Source organism: Neovison vison, chromosome 4, assembly GCF_020171115.1.
Source record: "Neovison vison isolate M4711 chromosome 4, ASM_NN_V1, whole genome shotgun sequence".
NCBI lineage: Eukaryota > Metazoa > Chordata > Mammalia > Carnivora > Mustelidae > Neogale > Neogale vison.
Genome location: NC_058094.1, coordinates 193711552 through 193729235, shown reverse-complemented (window position 1 = coordinate 193729235; position 17684 = coordinate 193711552). Strand labels below are relative to the sequence as shown.

The window sequence follows — 17684 nt, the reverse complement described above, 5'->3', positions numbered from 1 at the left end:
TTTATAATTATTACTAAAAATGAACATAATGGAATAATATGTTAGTAGTTGGAGCTGGTATTAAAGTAGATAATAGACTTTCAAATAAAACTTGTAGGAATTCTCAAATTTACAAGTAAATTTTTTTTATCATAGTTGAATGTATTTTGGCAGTAATGGTAGGGAGTAATATTGCAAATGGATCATTGAAATCTGTCTTTTAAACTTATCCTATAATTAGAGTTTGACTCTTCATATTTCTGTGTGTATGAATTTGTCTGTGTTTGCTTTGTTTTAAAATGTGAAACTAAAAATACTCAGAAGTTGAAATTTAGTCCCACTGCAGTCCCATAATCTCCTCCTATTTTGTTCTGTTGCTAAGCCAGAAATTCACATTTACTAGATTATTATCTATTGCCATGGAAATCGTTTTGTTATATTTCAATTTCACTACAGGAACAAGCAGCAGGAGCTAATGGACCATAAGAGGGAAATTTGTTGTTTAAATAACGATTATCTTTTATATTTGGCTAACATGAAAAGGGGAAAGTACAATTCTTTTGTCACACAGCATGAGAAGGTAAATGGATGAGAGTTAGAGGCAGAATTCACCTTAAGAAAATTCATGGCTGTCTCGTGAGTCAGAAATGACATGACCCACTCACAAGCTGAACTGTGAAAGGTGTCCTTACAGAGCTATGTTTCATCAAATAACAAAGGAAGTCCTCGTTGTGGGTTTGGCTCCCCAGAGGTGAACAGTGAGGTGGAGTTTCGGGTGTAAGATGTGCGTCAGGGGCTGGGGGCTGTGCTCGAAGGGGAAGCTGCAGCATTGGGCAGTTCCCATGAAACTCAGGTGGTATTGCCCTTAGGGTTGCCTCCTGTGGCCCCTGCCTTGTCGTGGGATGTGGGCAGCCCCCATGTGGACTACAGGAGATTGAATTCTCCGGACATGGGCACTGTCTTCTGACCATACTCCCCGCACGCGGCAGTCAGCTGGTCCATCCTTGAAGGCTTATCTTGGAGACGAGTCTGTCTACATGATCTTTTTCTTATATGAGTATCAGGAATTTCTTGCAGTTTTATCCTTATGGTATATATAATTCCCGGTATACATCACCTTGAATCAGGCAAGTGTTCACATTTTTTAGACATATTGGTGATAAAAGCCCTTTTAACGTTGTGATTTGGTTTAAGTGCTTTTTGAATTATGTAGATTGTGTTCTGCCTCTAGCTATAGCATACGCTTTTTTTTTTTTTTTTAAATTCATAGCGGACTGTGGCCCTCTATAGAAAGTTAAGGCTTTTCTGAATAGTCTGTGACCATTTATAAGTGCACATTTTTTAAAAACTTTTTATTTTATAATGATTTCAAATTCAGAGAAACGTTTCAAGAAAAGGACAAAGAGCTAACATAAGTTCTTCACTCCCATTCCCTGTTATTAGTATTTTACTATAGTTGCCTTATCGTATTCTCCTCCTCCTCTCTCTTTCTCCCTCACCCTTTACTCTGATACATTCTTGTTTTGGAGTTTGTTCATTTGTTTGTTTGTTTTCTTAGGTTGAGATGAAAAATTGCAGACATGATGCCTTAGTATTCCTTTGGTACTTCAGTATTTCCTAAAAATAAGGATGTTGTTTCCTTTGCCTTTGGAGACATATCTTGAAAGAAGTTGCTGTGGCTGATATCGAAGAGGTTACTGCCTATGTTCTCCTCTAGGATTCTGATGGATTCCTGTCTCACGTTGAGGTCTTTTATCCATTTTGAGTTTATCTTTGTGTACGGTGTAAGAGAATGGTCAAGTTTCATTCTTCTACATATAGCTGTCCAGTTTTCCCAGCACCACTTATTGAAGAGACTGTCTTTTTTCCACTGTATATTTTTTCCTGTTTTGTCGAAGATTATTTGACCATAGAGTTGAGGGTCCATATCTGGGCTCTCTACTCTGTTCCACTGGTCTATGTGTCTGTTTTTATGCCAGTACCATGCTGTCTTGGTGATCACAGCTTTGTAGTAAAGCTTGAAATCAGGTAACGTGATGCCGCCAGTTTTATTTTTGTTTTTCAACATTTCCTTAGCAATTTGGGGTTTCTTCTGATTCCATACAAATTTTAGGATTATTTGCTCCAGCTCTTTGAAAAATACAGGTGGAATTTTGATCAGAATAGCATTAAAAGTATAGATTGCTCTAGGCAGTATAGACATTTTAACAATGTTTATTCTTCCAATCCAAGAGCATGGAATGGTCTTTCATCTTTTTGTGTCTTCTTCAGTTTCTTTCATGAGTGTTCTGTAGTTCCTCAAATACAGATTCTTTACCTCTTTGGTTACGTTTATTCCCAGGTATCTTATGGTTCTTGGTGCTATAGTAACCAACTTCATCAAGATCAAAAGCTTCTGCACAGCAAAGGAAACAGTGAACAAAACAAAGAGGCAACCCACAGAATGGGAGAAGATATTTGCAAATGGCAGTACAGACAAAAGGTTGATATCCAGGATCTATAAAGAACTCCTCAAACTCAACACACACAAAAGAGATTATCATATCAAAAAATGGGCAGAAGATGTGAACACTTCTCCAATGAAGACATACAAATGGCTATCAGACACATGAAAAAAATGTTCATCATCACTAGCCATCAGGGAGATTCAAATTAAAACCACATTGAGATACCACCTTACATCAGTTAGAATGGCCAAAATTAGCAAGACAGGAAACAACATGTGTTGGAGAGGAACCCTCTTACACTCTTGGTGGGAATTCAAGTTGGTGCAGCCACGTTGGAGAACAGTGTGGAGATTCCTCAAGAAATTAAAAATAGAGCTTCCCTATGACCTTGCAATTGCACTACTGGGTGTTTACCCCAAAGATACAGATGTAGTGAAAAGAAGGGCCATCTCTACCCCAATGTTTATAGCAGCAACGGCCACGGTCACCAAAGTGTGGAAAAAACCAAAATGCCCTTCAACGGACGAATGGATAAGGAAGATGTGGTCCATATACACTATGGAGTATTATGCCTCCATCAGAAAGGATGAATACCCAACTTTTGTAGCAACATGGATGGGACTGGAAGAGATTATGCTGAGTGAAATAAGTCAAGCAGAGAGAGTCAAGTATCATATGGTTTCATTTATTTGTGGAGCATAACAAATAACATGGAGGACATGGGGAGATGGAGAGGAGAAGGGAGTTGAGGGAAATTGGAAGGGGAGGTGAACCATGAGAGATTATGGACTCTGAAAAACAACCTGAGGGTTTTGAAGGGGCAGGGGGTGGGATGTTGGGGGAACCAGGGGTGGGTATTGGGGAGGGTACGTATTGCATGGAGCACTGGGTGTGGTGCAAAAACAATGAATACTGTTACGCTAAAAAGAAATAAAAAAAAATAAGGATGTTGTTCCACAGAACCCAATAATAATCAAAGCAGGAAATAAATATTAATATAATATTACCATCTGTTTCTCAGATCTCATTCACAACTCACCAGTTGTCCCAGTGATGTTCTTCATGAGTCCAGAATCCGGGATGACACCTTGTGTTTAGTTGCCTGGCACAACTGGTCTTCTTCAGTCTGGAACTGTTCCTTAGTCTTCTCTCATTTTCATGAACTTGATATTTTGGAAGAGTTCAGCCAAATCATGCTACTTCTTTATTTGGTTTTATCTGATGTTTCCTCATGAATGAGTTCAGATTATTCTGGGCAGGATTACCGTAGAAGTGATGCTTTGTTCTTAGTTCATCATGTTAAAAGGTGGTCAGTCATGTCTTGTACTTTTCTTGTTTGTTCCAGCCTTGGAATTACTAAGAAATGGAAAATGACATTTAGACATTTAGAAACCAAAGTCTGGGTTCTAAAGATGCTCATTGCTACTGGAGTATCTTTCCTGCTAGGTCTTCTCAGGGAATGGAATTAGAAAATACAGGTTTTTACAAACTCTCTCTCTATGTCTGTCTGTCTGTTATCTATCTATCGATGCCTGGATCCTGTTAACCTCAAATGTTTACCTGTTTGCCCGTTTCCCCCTGTATATAACCAATCTCTCATCTATGTGGGTCACCAATGTGGCTTGGCCCTGCTATCCCCAACCAGCTGGTTGAATATTGGGTTTTGGCTTTGCTGGTGATGCCAAGTACTTGCTCAGTCACAACCAAGAGGAAGGGACCCCAATGCATCTTATGTTTCCTATTCTTATTATTACTTTTCTGTAGGTATAAAGTACTGCAGTGATTCCAAAAACAAAATTCAGCAGAGGAGGTAGTATTTGTTATGGGCTATATTATAAAAGACATTCCTAAATTAAAAATGGGATTCTCTAGTGGTTTAGTGGTTTCTTTTTTAGTTTTGTTTTTTCAAAATGAGTACTATTCTAAGATGTGAATGACAGGATTTTCGTGCTTAGCTTAAGATTCTGTTAAGGACAATAATAATAGCACTGGGATATGTGCTAAGCATTTTGATATTAAATATAGTTTCTGAATAAGAAACCATTTATATTGTTAAGGCAGATCTTTCTTTGGTTTCTTTTGGATTTATTTCTTGGTCACTCAAGTGATAGCTATTAGCAAAAACAATTTTTGTTGTGCCTTGTTTGTGGGTTTGCAATAATGAGAACAGTTATTGAGTCCGATAATTTTGTGCTTTTATTTTCAAGTAACAAAGTGTTCTTATTTTGTGATGATACTAAGGAAAGGCAGTTTAAAAGCTAGTTTTAAAGGATCTGTAGCTTTGAGAGGTTATAATTTAGAATGGAGGCATGGTGGTCAGAGGAAATGAGCCAAAGTTAAAAGCCTTTTCTGTGCCATTGAATCTGTAACCATCCTCAAAGTACTCTGCACTTTATGTCACAAAAAAGCCTCAAATCCCGTGGGTAAATGTTATCTGCAGGAACCTCATCATTTCTGAAAACAGTTCTTTTATTCTTAGAGTGTTTGAACAAGAAATACAAATAATAGTATTTTCTTCTCTTTTTGCAGGACAACATATGGATATAGGGGTTCTGCTATTTTTGAATAAGTGCTTTGTGATATAAGAAGCAAAATCAAATTTAAAATTAATGGTTGGTTAGACAGAAACTTAAGGTGTTGGTTAAATCTCTTTTGCCTCCTTTGTGAAGCAGGGTGTCAGTTTTCTTTTCTTGTGGGGCTGTTTTATGCTTGATTTTCTTTTGGAAGATAAAATATAATTACTTGTCAGCCAAACAGTTGTGGCATAGACATTTTTGCAAATAGTTTTAAAGGTAGATCTTGATTATATAAGCTGTGAGGAGCACACAAGATGTGGACAAAGCACTTGATGAGCAGTGAATGTGGTTGTACAGAGGAGAGGAGTGAGTGAAGGCTCACATCATTCTTGTGCTCTAAATATGTTCACATTTTCTCATGAGTTTTTTTATGATTTCTGCTCTCCTTGTCCAGCATAACTTTAGTTGCTTCTTATCCCATTCCTCGTCTCCTTTACTCTGTCTCTCTCCCTGATATAAACTCACTCACACACAAAATATACATACAATCACACTTGAACTTAAATAATTGGTGTGCTTAGAAGTGTTCCCAGCTGGAGGCCACACAGGGCCAATGTCTATAATTGTGTGTTTGTGTACACACACACACATGCACACACATTCCATTTTCAAATAGTTGGCACTGAAAGTACTTGGCTTACCGTAGTACAATATGCAGCTCACGTTTGTTGAGCGAAGGAATCTGAGTCCAAAAAGACAAATAATATTAAGGACCGAAGTGAACAGAGTGAAGGAATGGGCAGAGTCTCGTGAAGACATGATTTCTTCTATGAAGATTCATTTGTTGTACGGATGGCTTCTCCAGAATGATTTAATATTCATATGGAACAGTTGTTAGCTTGAATCCACTGCTTTTCCCCACCTCTCTGAACCAAAATTTATTTCTGATTGACAGAGGGTAGTTAATTGAACTGTCCCGATACATCACTGGAAAGGGTGGATCACGCCTTAGATGAAGGCAGTGATCTGGGTATGGGGCCAGATACGTGTCCTCTTCCCTCCTCTCGAGAGAGGTCTTCTTACTGCAGCTCATTTTATGTCTTTTGACAGCCAAGTAACACAGAGTAGAGTGAAATGACTTTTGTGTGACAGAACCCATAGCAAACCACACAGGACATTTGCCTTTAAAAACAACAATAAAAAGATCAAACATTCTCTAGTTACCACTTGAACAGTTTACAGTTTGCAGTGGTACTGCTAGTCCTGTCAATGAAAATTACCGCTTGGCATCTTTTTGGAGTATCTAAATGTGTGGTCAGGGACCCACTTGGGCACAGGGTAGTGCAATAAGCCCAGTTCATGATTTTCTGTACTACTTCCTAATGTGTCCGAAATGCTGCGAGCAGGGCACTGCTTCCCCTGCTACTTTTTTCGAATGTCAATATCTTCCCCTTTCTTTCCATGTAGAGTTACATTTATTCCATGGGATAGCAGCAAGTCCACTTCTAACTTACTGAAACCATTTTCCTCCATTTGGTACTAAGTCCAAAGTTTCAGGGACAAAAAAATTCTTCAAGTTGGTTATTAGTTATAATAGAGAGCCCAACGAAAATGCGTACATGTGTACAACAAAAGATGTACACAAGAGTGTTCATAGCAGCATTCCTCCTGATAGCCCCACGCGGAAACACCTCTAAGGTCTGTCAACAGTACAATGAATACATTGTGGTATATTCATCAGATGTGGTGTAGTCATTCATTGTACAGCAATGGAAACAAATGAACAGCTGGTCCAGGTGGCAACATAGATGAATCTCAATCATGTTAAAGGAAGCCAGATGAAAAAGAATACCTCACATATTCAATTTGTATAAAGGTTAACCATTGACAAACCTCATTTTTGGTTTTGGAAACCGGGGTAATGATTACCTTTGGGAAGGAGGAAGAGTAGTGACTCAGAACGGGCAGACCCGTGGTGTAGTTACTAGCATGGGTGGCGGTTACATGGTTATCTTCACGTTGTGGTAAGTCATGCCGAATCATCACGTTTGTGCCCCTTTCTGTGTGTGTTACGTTTCCATTAAAAAACTTATTTTTAGGGACGTCTGGGTGGCTCAGTTGGTTGGACGACTGCTTTCGGCTCAGGTCATGATCCTGGAGTCCCGGGATCAAGTCCCGCGTCGGGCTCCCAGCTCCACGGGGAGTCTGCTTCTCCCTCTGACCTTCTCCTTGCTCATGCTCTCTCTCATTGCCTCTCTCTCAAATAAATAAATAAATAAATAATCTTTTAAAAAAAACCAGCAACTTATTTTTAAAAAATTGATGTAATTATTCTCTTGTGTGTAATGTCTACTTTTTTTCTGGATGCTTTCAAAGGTGTTTTTCTTTGTCTTAGTTTTATGTTTATCTATAACTTGTATAGGTGTGATTTTCATTGTAATTTTCCTCCTGTGTTTCACTGAACTTTGCGAATCTATAATTTCATGCTTTTCACCAAATCCAGAAAGCATGCTGCCAATATATTTTTAAATTAGACTTAAAGAAAGTAGAGGGACTAAGCTCACCTACACTTTGCATACCCTCAGGAAAAGACGACACTGTATATACATTATTCGTTTTAAGCATATACTTTGCTTTATAGGTCAGCATCTCAACTTCACAAGTTCCTGCCTCCCAGCTGGCCCCGTAAAACTGAACTGGGCACCTGGGTGGCTCAGTGGGTTGAGCCGCTGCCTTCGGCTCAGGTCTAGATCTCAGGGTCCTGGGATCGAATCCCGCATCGGGCTCTCTGCTCGGCGGGGAGCCTGCTTCCCTCTCTCTCTCTGCCTGCCTCTCCATCTACTTGTGATTTCTCTCTGCCAAATAAATATGTATAAAAAATCTTAAAAAAAAAAAACTGAACTGAACCAGTTTTCCCATTTGTTCTAAGTTCTTGTCTAGCCTGTCAACTCTTAAGCCACTAACGACTAACTAGTGTATACCCTTACCTTAGACTATACCTCCTAAAGCTCTTCACAGTGGAAGGCTTTCACTTTACCACTGTGTTTCAGGGGCCACTGGAGACTGGTGGTGTTGTATATATACAGGTGTATGTATAGGTGTTGACCACTCACACCTAGCTTTTGCCAGCTCAGTGCAGATCCTTTTGTGCATGAAAAACACCCATCCTTTTTTCTCTTCCATTAACTGGCCAGAGGGAACTTCTTGTGATGCCAGTTTATGTGGACTGAGGGAGAAGTGCTGAAGCATTAGGGGTAGGCACTGCAATAGTCTGAGTCATCTACTCATTCAGCTTAGCTGTGGCCATGTTCCCAGTCTTCAAGGGAGTGGAGTGCTGTTGAGCCCATCTAGTTGTATGGTTTGGCAAATCAGATAATGGCAGCTTATGATGGTGGTTTGATTATTCACCTAGTCCCTTGATGTCCTGTGGTCAGGTGTTCCAGCTGTCCCAGGGACCCCTGGCAAATTGGGAGAGCAATCTTAACAAGGTCCCCACGAACCACATGTGATTAGCACTGACGCATTGCACCATGACACTGACCATGCAGTTGTGCAGTGGCCATTTCTAAAGGCACTTTCTGGTTATAAAGCATTCACACATGTTCTATCTCATAGGGCACGGTATCCTTTCTGCCCTCTTCTGCTGGCCTCCAGGTCTACAGATGTAAAAGGCCCAACGTGAAATCGAGATTACACAGAGGACCTGGCTATTCTGGTGGCTCTGCAGTCCATGGTGCAATTACTACTACTACTACTACTACTACTACTACTACTATTACTACTGTTAACTACTACTCTTACTACTATTACTACTATTGCTGCTGCTGCTGCTAGTACTACTACTACTACTGTTACTACTACTTCTACTATTACTACTACTTCTCCTTCTTTTTCTCCTCTCTCTCCTTCTTCTTGAATGAGAATTTAATGTTGGGGAAGGAACTTAGGGTGTCGCCTTTGGCAAGGGGACATACTGGCCCTGATTTTGGGCCACAGATGCAGAAGCAGGGAGGGCAGGGTCCGACAGACAGGTGTGCAGCCCAGGTGGCACAGATCAGGTATTCGTACAAGCCATAGTGACTTATGGTGCCATCCGAGTGCGCAAACCTGGGGTTGACATCCAGGAAGTGGGCCCACGGGTGGCCAGTCAATGCTACCCAGACCAACCCATTCACCCATCAGTTTTTCTCTTGAAGTGGGTTAGGGTGCTGGCCTCTGGGAGCAGTCTTGACACCATTGGTTCACCAGTTGGACGATGGTCTCGATGCCACCAGTCACTTGCTCTGCTATGTGCCTGTGGTGGTTGGTACTCACTCCAGACCACTACAGTCTTGGGCCAGATTTGTTCCAGCTCCCCATTCTCCAGCTGCCAAAGCACCTGTTACGTGCTGTCACTACCAATACCGAAGTTAAGTGTGTGCAGAGAATAAAAGAGCTCCCTCCAGATCTTGCACTGGTGCATTACATGGACCCAGGAGTCCCTGAGTAAGAAGACTTCGTGTTCCTTATCTTTGCTGTGGGCTATGAACCCAGGTGCAGGGACATTCAGTGTCCATTGCCCTGCATGTCCTACACCTGCAGGGACTTGCCAGTGCCTTCTCCTCTTCACTCATCGTGGTGCTACAGCTTGTGCTGGATCCAGTGTCTTTTTTAAATGCCAATTGCCGTATTTGAAAGAACATAAGCAGTAGAAATCCAAGATTTGGATAACAGTTGAGATTAGAACCCCAACTACTTGATTCTCTTCTTCTCCATTTGGGTCTCTGCTCAAATGTCATTTTGGCTCCCAGACCAGAACCATTAAGAGTAGAGATAGAGGGAATTTTAGGTTTCCATCTTTAAGGCACAGTAACTCCACCAAAATGGCTTAAACTGTGGCTAAGTATGATAGCTTTGTAAGTATGTATGTAAGTATGTAAGTATGGCATTGTGCCATACCCTCCACTCCAGATGCACATAGGTGGAAATCCTAGAGGGACATAAGTGCTTTCTGACCCAAGACACATTAGACCACATTTTCTCCCTACTTTCCTCTTTGAGACCAATGATAATCACTTCTTACAGGTGTTTTGTTTGTTTGTTTGTTTGTTTTTTGTATTAGAACATAGTAAATCATGGGCCATGGAGTAGACAGAAGTTAGCTTGCTCTTAATGTGATGAATCTGTGCCTTTGGCTTTAAGAACGTTTGCTGTATGTAAGAATGAATCAGATCCTTGGTACTATAGAGAACAACATTTGTAGCTACCATTAACCAAAGGATCCCAGTGATGACTTTATAACCTGAGTAAAGTCTTAATACAGAAAGGGTTTTAACATGCATCTGAATTGTCATCTCTTTACCACTTTCACTTCCATCTTTGTAAAAAACATGCTCTTTCTCCTGTTCAGAGCTGTCTATACACCTGTGTTCTCGGTCTTCTCTTTCCCCAGCTCCTTAGGCCGTTGTTTCATTAATTACTTATGGCCTTTTGAACTAGCCCCTCTTCCCTGATTGCTTTTCTGAGCTTTTGAACATGATCAAGTTTTTCTCAAGTCAAAACACAAAGACAGAAGTACTCAGACCCTCCCTTAATTCTGTGCTCACTGCTTGATGATTCTTTTATTCACAAGTAGGATTCTAGAAAAAAGCCACTCTACCTGGCCTCTCTACTTCCTCGCATCCCCTGTGTTGTACAGCCTTCTGCGATCTTGCTTGTTCACACATCTCTGCTGGGAAGGTCATCAATCTCTGACTTCCAAATGTTACCAGTCTCTCACTTCCTAAATGTTAAAGGTCATCAGTCTGTGACTTACCAAATGTTAAACGTTTTTCAGTACTTCTTTGAAACTACTCTTATTACTTGATTCTGTTGAGTGTTAGTTCATTAAAATATTCTTCTCTTTTGGTTTCTGGGACTCTACCCTTCATGAGTTTTTCTCCTTCGTATCTAGCTACCCGCTGTTAGTGGACTTGCTTTCTACCCTTTCTCTCCTTTGTGGTATCCTTAGTGTTCTTCCTCGGACTCCTGGCCCTTTCCATTCTAGAGTTTTCCCCTGAGTAGTCAGAACCCCTTGTAAGGATCAGCAGCCAATTATTATGCCAATTATATACTAAGAACTCCAAACTCTCAAGCTTCGGCTTAGGCCATTTTCCTGATACCCAGTTGCTTCCCAGATATTGCAATAAATATCCTGGAAGACAGAAGAAAATAAATTGAAGAATATCCAAGAATGAGATGATAGACACATGTGATGATAACAGAGCTGTTCTTCCTCCTTTATTTGCTATTTTGGTGTGTGTAAGAACCTTGACTCCATTTCTCAGCCTAGAATGTTGATAAGCATTTCATCCTTCCATTTAGCTCATAATAGCACAACCGGCATGGTACCTGTCATATCATAGGCATGCAGTGTTATGTTTGGATGAATGAATGAATACATGACTTCTTTTCCTCCATCCCTTACATTCATTCAATCACCAAGTTCTGTCCCTTCCACCTGGCGTTCTTCTGCTTACTGCTAGTGGAATTTCCTCCCTCCACTTCTTCATCTCCACTGTTACTTGTCTAATTGAAGCTGTCTATGTAGCTTACATATATTCTGTTAACCACATTAAAAAATAAAACTAAAAGAGGTGATAGTGATTTTAATAATGCATTTTATTTGATCCAGTATATCCAAAATATTATTTCAACATGTGGTCTAATCATATTTCAATGTCCTCAACCTATACATAGCTATTCTCTTTGTCTGGAAGACTCTGATCCTTCTACTCAACAAACCTGTTCATATGGTATCAACCTGAATGCTGTTTCCTTCATGAATCCTACCTTGAGTTATTTTGGCAAATTTCTTATACTTGTGGCTTCTGAGCGTTTTTTTTTTTTTTTTTGCCATATCAAGTAGAAAGCATATTTTACATTGGGACCAAGATGTAAGCCTATGTGTGTGTGTCTTCCCATATTTTTGCCTATAGCTGTACTGAAATCTCTGTGTCTGTTTCTAAATTTATACCTACGAGGAACAGAAGTTCAAACTTGTTTTATTTCATTTTGTACACATAAATCTATTATTGCATTTACCAGGTTACACTTATTTATTATTATTTTTTTTGCATATATCTCCTTTCTATTCTCTATACCTTTTCATAAATAAATAAATAAATAAATAAATTTATTTTTTGTGACAAGTCCAGTGTCTGGTCAATGTGTGTACTCAGTATATATGTATTGACTGACTCAAGTCTAGAAAAGCTGTTCATATGGGTTCAAAGACATCATTTTAACCATCAATATTAATAAGCTACAATAGTTCGTGCAGGGCTGTCTCAACCCTGGCTGACTGAAATACAAACACCTGGGTGATAGAAAGGTTTTCTTTATTCCCCGATCTTCTTATACCCGAATAAGGATCTCAGATATGTTCTCTTATTCTGGCCACATGGAAGATGGATAGCAGTGAGAACTTGATGTTTTTCACTTAGAATCAACTCCAGTACTGTAGAGAAACACATTTTGGTCCTTCTAATGAAGGGAGCTGAAGTTTGTACTCTGAGGTTAGCAGTTTATGGCTGGTATTTAAAAAAAAATTTCTGATGATATGATACAATCTCAGAGCATATCAGAGAGAAGCCAGATGGCTCATTTCTAGACCAGTTTTACTGCTAATTAAAGGGCTAATTTTTCTCTCACAAACTCAAGAGTGTGAATGTATTTATTGTCAAAATACTCGATAGCTGGACAAGCTAAATTGGTTCACGAAGACCTAATTGGGTATTTTCCATCTTGCAAAACTCTGGTGCTGATATTTAAGAGACCCTGGGGAATAGCTGTTAGTAAAGGTATTGATTACAAGTCTGCTGCTTTTTAATAGCTGTGTATTAACTCAAGAAGCTGGATTTCAAGAGACTAAAATTTTGAAGAAAAATAACATTCTCAACAACTAGAACTAGTCCTTTCACTTCCACTTATGTGAATAGTTTTGCTTTTATTACATTTTAAGTGTTGCTGTCAGCCTGCGTGAAGAGACACACATGACGAGATTGCTCTTACTCTGACAAAAGATCATTATCTGGCTGGAGCATATTCTAGGAATCAATAAATATATAATATGCTATTTCAGATTCTTTGAAGATATTAAGTAAAATCTCATTTTGGATGTAGGAGGTGTTTCTTAATAAATATTTAAAACCTCTATTGGCAGGGCCTTAATGTGACAGCTAATAAATACACCATTGAATAAGTGTTAACAAAAAGACATATTATGGTGAAGTAGCTTCAAATTATGTAGGTGAAATAATAAAGTATCACCTTTTCCTCACAAACAAATTAGCGATGATTTAGTTCTTTCATGTTAATTGATGTTGAGGAATACACACAGCAAAGTTTTTGATAGAACTATTTTTACCCTCTCTTAGTAATTTACTTGGGATTTTTATTCAGGTAATTCATAAACTAAATTATCTTCAGAGAAGATATATTGCTACTTGCAATATATATATGGATTTTGTTTTTTACCTAAACTTCATGTACATGTATGAATGCTGTTACAAATGTTAGGGAATATTTAACCAAGGTCCTGACTTAGAAAGTTGCCTTTCATCTAAAAATTTCAAACTTGAACTGACTTGCTTCTTTTTCTTACTTTAAAAAAAACTTTTTTTTAGAAGATTTATTTATTTAACAGAGATCATAAGCAGGCAGAAAGGCAGGCAGAGAGAGAGAGAGAGAGAGGAGGAAGCAGGCTCCCTGCTGAGCAGAGATCCTGATGCAGGGCTCCATCCCAGGACTCTGGGATCATGTCTCGAGCTGAAGGCAGAGGCTTTAACCCACTGAGCCACCCAGGTGCCCCTAAAAATTTTTTTATTAACATATAATGTATTATTAGCTCCAGAGGTACAGGTACTTTTTCTTACTTTTTAAAATGAGTTCCTGTTTATTTGATGAGCAAATAGTTTGCATTTACATGTTAAACAATTTTGTTATTTAGAGTTCATTTTGGTATCTCTGGAATTTTCTGTCTTGAAGCTGAAAGCCTTCAGATAGATTAACTATTATTATTTGAGAAAATGACTGGCGTTTCCACTTGCCTTTCAACCTGGTTACCTTCCACTATATTCACATCATAAGGGAACTTTGTTTTTTGTCTCAGTGAAATATCGACGGTGTTTTTCTGAGGTGCAGTCAGCTAATATGAGACTGTTGTAGGTACAATGTTATGAAATTTTAATTCACCTTGTAAGCATCATGGCCTATCCTGCCATTGTAAAATGACTTGTATTTAAAAACCTGTAACAAGTATAATCCTGGAAAATGAAATAATAATTCATATACTCTCATTAGTAAGTCTTTGACTAGACTATAAATTTTCATTTACCTATCAATTTAAGTGGGAAGCTGACATTGTACATGGTCTCTCTTATCTCTAATATGACTTTTTTTTTTTTACTGTAAGGTTTATGAGAAGCTTTAGGTGATACTTTATTTTTTAATTCTGGTCTTCTCTTGCTCTGGATAGATGCCACGTATCTCATTCTTCAGCTAAACAGCTCATATTCTACTGTCTCATTAGCCTTTCAGTAAATGGGATGCAAAATGGTCTCATTAGTCTTTTGATAAATATCATTTTAATTAAATATGCATAAATATGGAAAGACCTGTGTAACAATGTCTTTAAGTAATTACGATATATTTTATATTATTTTGCATTATTATGGAATTGTGTACCTATTTCTGATGCAGAATAATTACACCATTAGGAGTCTATACTAACCTGTTTTTTATGTTTATAAAGATCACAAGTTTATCAAGTAGGTGGCTTGAGTTAATTTGATTTCACCTTTATCACAATGCTAATGGAATTGATAGTGTAAGTTCGCCTGTGCCAAGAAGTAAAGAACTCAGAGTTAAGAACAGTGTTGATTCAGAAAATGGATCTGTTGCCTGTAGTTTTTTCTTAAATATAGATTCTTTAATACAATCGAATATTGTAAAAACTCTTCCACTTTACTTCTTTAGCTACTCACTAAACTCTAATTTATGATATTCCAGAGGTATTGGTTAAGAAAGGAGTTGAGAGAGAAAAAGGTCTAACTTGAATCTTAGATTTGCCATTTAGTATCACAGAGCTTTTGGGTGATTATAATAACAATACCTGCCTCAAATGATCCTTTTTTTGAGAAATAATTGAGATAATAAGATTTACTAAGTGTTAATATACAAAGTACTAGTAGTTTTATTATCATGATAATAAAGTCATGAGCTTTTCCTCCTAAATATATTTCATTTTGCTGGAAATTTTATTGATCAATATTTGCATTGTGGCAATTACAAAAAGTGGATAAGTATACCACTGTAAACTTTTTTTTTTTTTTGGACCTCTTGAAGGCCCGTGTAATCAGCACATTGAAAAACATTGCATAGTTCACATTTAATGAAGTTGAATTTAATTTGGGTATAAAATGACTGTCATGCAAATATGCTTGTTTCCTGTTGTATCATTATTTTATAATAGTTCTGTATTATCTGCCAAAGTAATTGTAAACAAAAATTGTTTAGAAATTATTTTTTAGTTTCCTCTTACATATCTAAAAGTTTGTAACAAATTTTTTTTTCAACCACCAAGTCTATTTAGTAAATGTTTGCTGGATTTTAACCTGATACACTTTTTTTTTTTTTTAACCTGACACACTTTTAAATATTTATTTTTATTTAATTTTATTTTTAATTTAGATTTTGTTAATTAACAAACAGAGCTTTCCTTCCTCTCTCTCTGCCTGCCTCTCTGCCTACTTGTGATCTCTGTCAAGTAAATTAAAAAAAAAAAAAGAAGAAGAAAAAATTAATGGGGCGCCTGGGTAGCTCAGTGGGTTAAGCCTCTGCTTTCGGCTCAGGTCGTGATCCCAGGATTCTGGGATCGAGCCCCGCATCCGGCTCTCTGCTCAGCAGGGAGCCTGCTTCCCTTCCTCTCTCTCTCTGCCTGCCTCTCTGTCTACTTGTGATCTCTGTCTGTGAAGTAAAATTAAAAGAAAAGAAAAGAAAAGAAACAGAGCATATTGGTTTCTGGAGTAGAATTCAGTCATTCATCACTTACATGTAACACCCAGTGCTCATCACAAGTGTCCTCTCTACTGCCCATCACGTATCTAGCCCATCCCCCACCTACCTACCTCCATCAACCCTCAGATTGTTCTCTATCATCAGCAGACATTTATGACTTGTTTCCCTCTCTCCTTTTTTTCTTTTCCCCCTTCCCATATGTTCTTCTATTTTCTTTCTTAATTCCACATCTGAGTGAGATCATATGGTATTTGTCTCTCTCTGACTGACTTATTTCACTTTTAATACACGCTAGCTTCATCCATGTCATTACAAATGGCAAGATTTCATTCATTTTGGTGGCTGAGTAATATTCTGTTCTATATATACAGCACATCTTTATTCGTTTATCAGTCAATGGACATTTGATGGGTTCTTTCTGTGCCCCTTGATTTTAAAATAAAAATGGATAAATAAAACCATTATTCATGGAGCAGTAATGAAATCAATTATGGTATAGTCATACTACATATAGTATTAAGATGTTAAGACATTTATATATATTTTGTGCATATGAAATGATACATGCATAGAAAGAATTGTATTAGGATTCATCGCAAATTATTGCTAGAATTACTTCTACAGTAGGGATTGGAGCAGTGTAATTCTTGAGTGTATATCAAGTAGAGTTTCACGATTGCAAGCAACCTAAATTGAGAGATGATCTAAGCAAAAAAGGGGAATTTATTAAGGTTTGGCTGTATCACAAAATTGAAAATTGAATTGAATAAGTAGGCCTCAGGAAGCATAGATGTAGAAACAGCTCAGAGAGTCAAATGGCAGTAATTTGTGAGTAGTTTCTATGGCAGGAGTGGGATTTGAAGACTTCTGGAACTGATAGCCCTTCTAGAGTGGCACAAAATGGGGGCGGGGTGGTGGGGTGGGGGATGGCAGTTCACCAAGGGAAAGGTACTGTTCATGAAGAGCATCAGAGATTTCTACTACAGAAGGATGGTTTCCTTTGTAATTTCCTTTGTATTAACATGTCTTCTTTTTTTTTAATAGTTTGGTTGTGATTTAATCCATATGCCGTATGATTCAACCATTTTGAGGTATATAATTAAATGACCTAGTATTAGTCACAAAATTTTACATTCATCAGTACAGTCACTTTTAGAATACTGTCATTACCCCAAGAAGGAACCCCATAGGCCTTAGCCATCACCTCCAAACCATCTCTCTACTCCCAGCCTGTAGTAGCCACTAACCCGCTATCTGTCTCTATATATTTCCCCATTTTGAACATTACTCATTAATGAAATTATACAATATGTGGTTCTCTGTGACTGACTTCCTTCCCTTAGTGCAGAATTTTCAAGGTTCATGAGGCTATAGCATATATCAGTAATTTATTCCTTTTTATGGCTGGAAAATTTATTCCGTTATAGGGATATACCACATCTTATTTATCCCCTCATCGGTTAATGGACATTTGGATTGTTTCCACCTTTTGGCTATTATGAATAATGCTGATATGAACTTTCAGCTACAAATTTTTGTCTGATTACCTGTTTTCAGTTCCCTTGGCTATATGGTTAGGCATCGTATTACTGGATTGTATGGTAACTCTATGCTTCAGCAGTTGAGGAGCCACCAAACTGTTTTTCAGAAGTCCTGCACTATTTATAGTCTCACCAGCAGTGTCGGGAGGTTTCTGTTTCTCTAC

The 17684-nt window shown here is 38.2% G+C and overlaps 1 protein-coding gene and 1 pseudogene across 1 annotated transcript in view; one reads left to right on the top strand and one right to left on the bottom strand.

Annotated features, from left to right (window-relative positions):
- The window catches only part of IMMP2L (inner mitochondrial membrane peptidase subunit 2), an 880236-nt gene that overhangs the window by 140110 nt on the left and 722442 nt on the right, over nucleotides 1–17684 (top strand). The window lies entirely within an intron of this gene.
- Nucleotides 8886–9508, bottom strand: LOC122904992 (annotated as a pseudogene).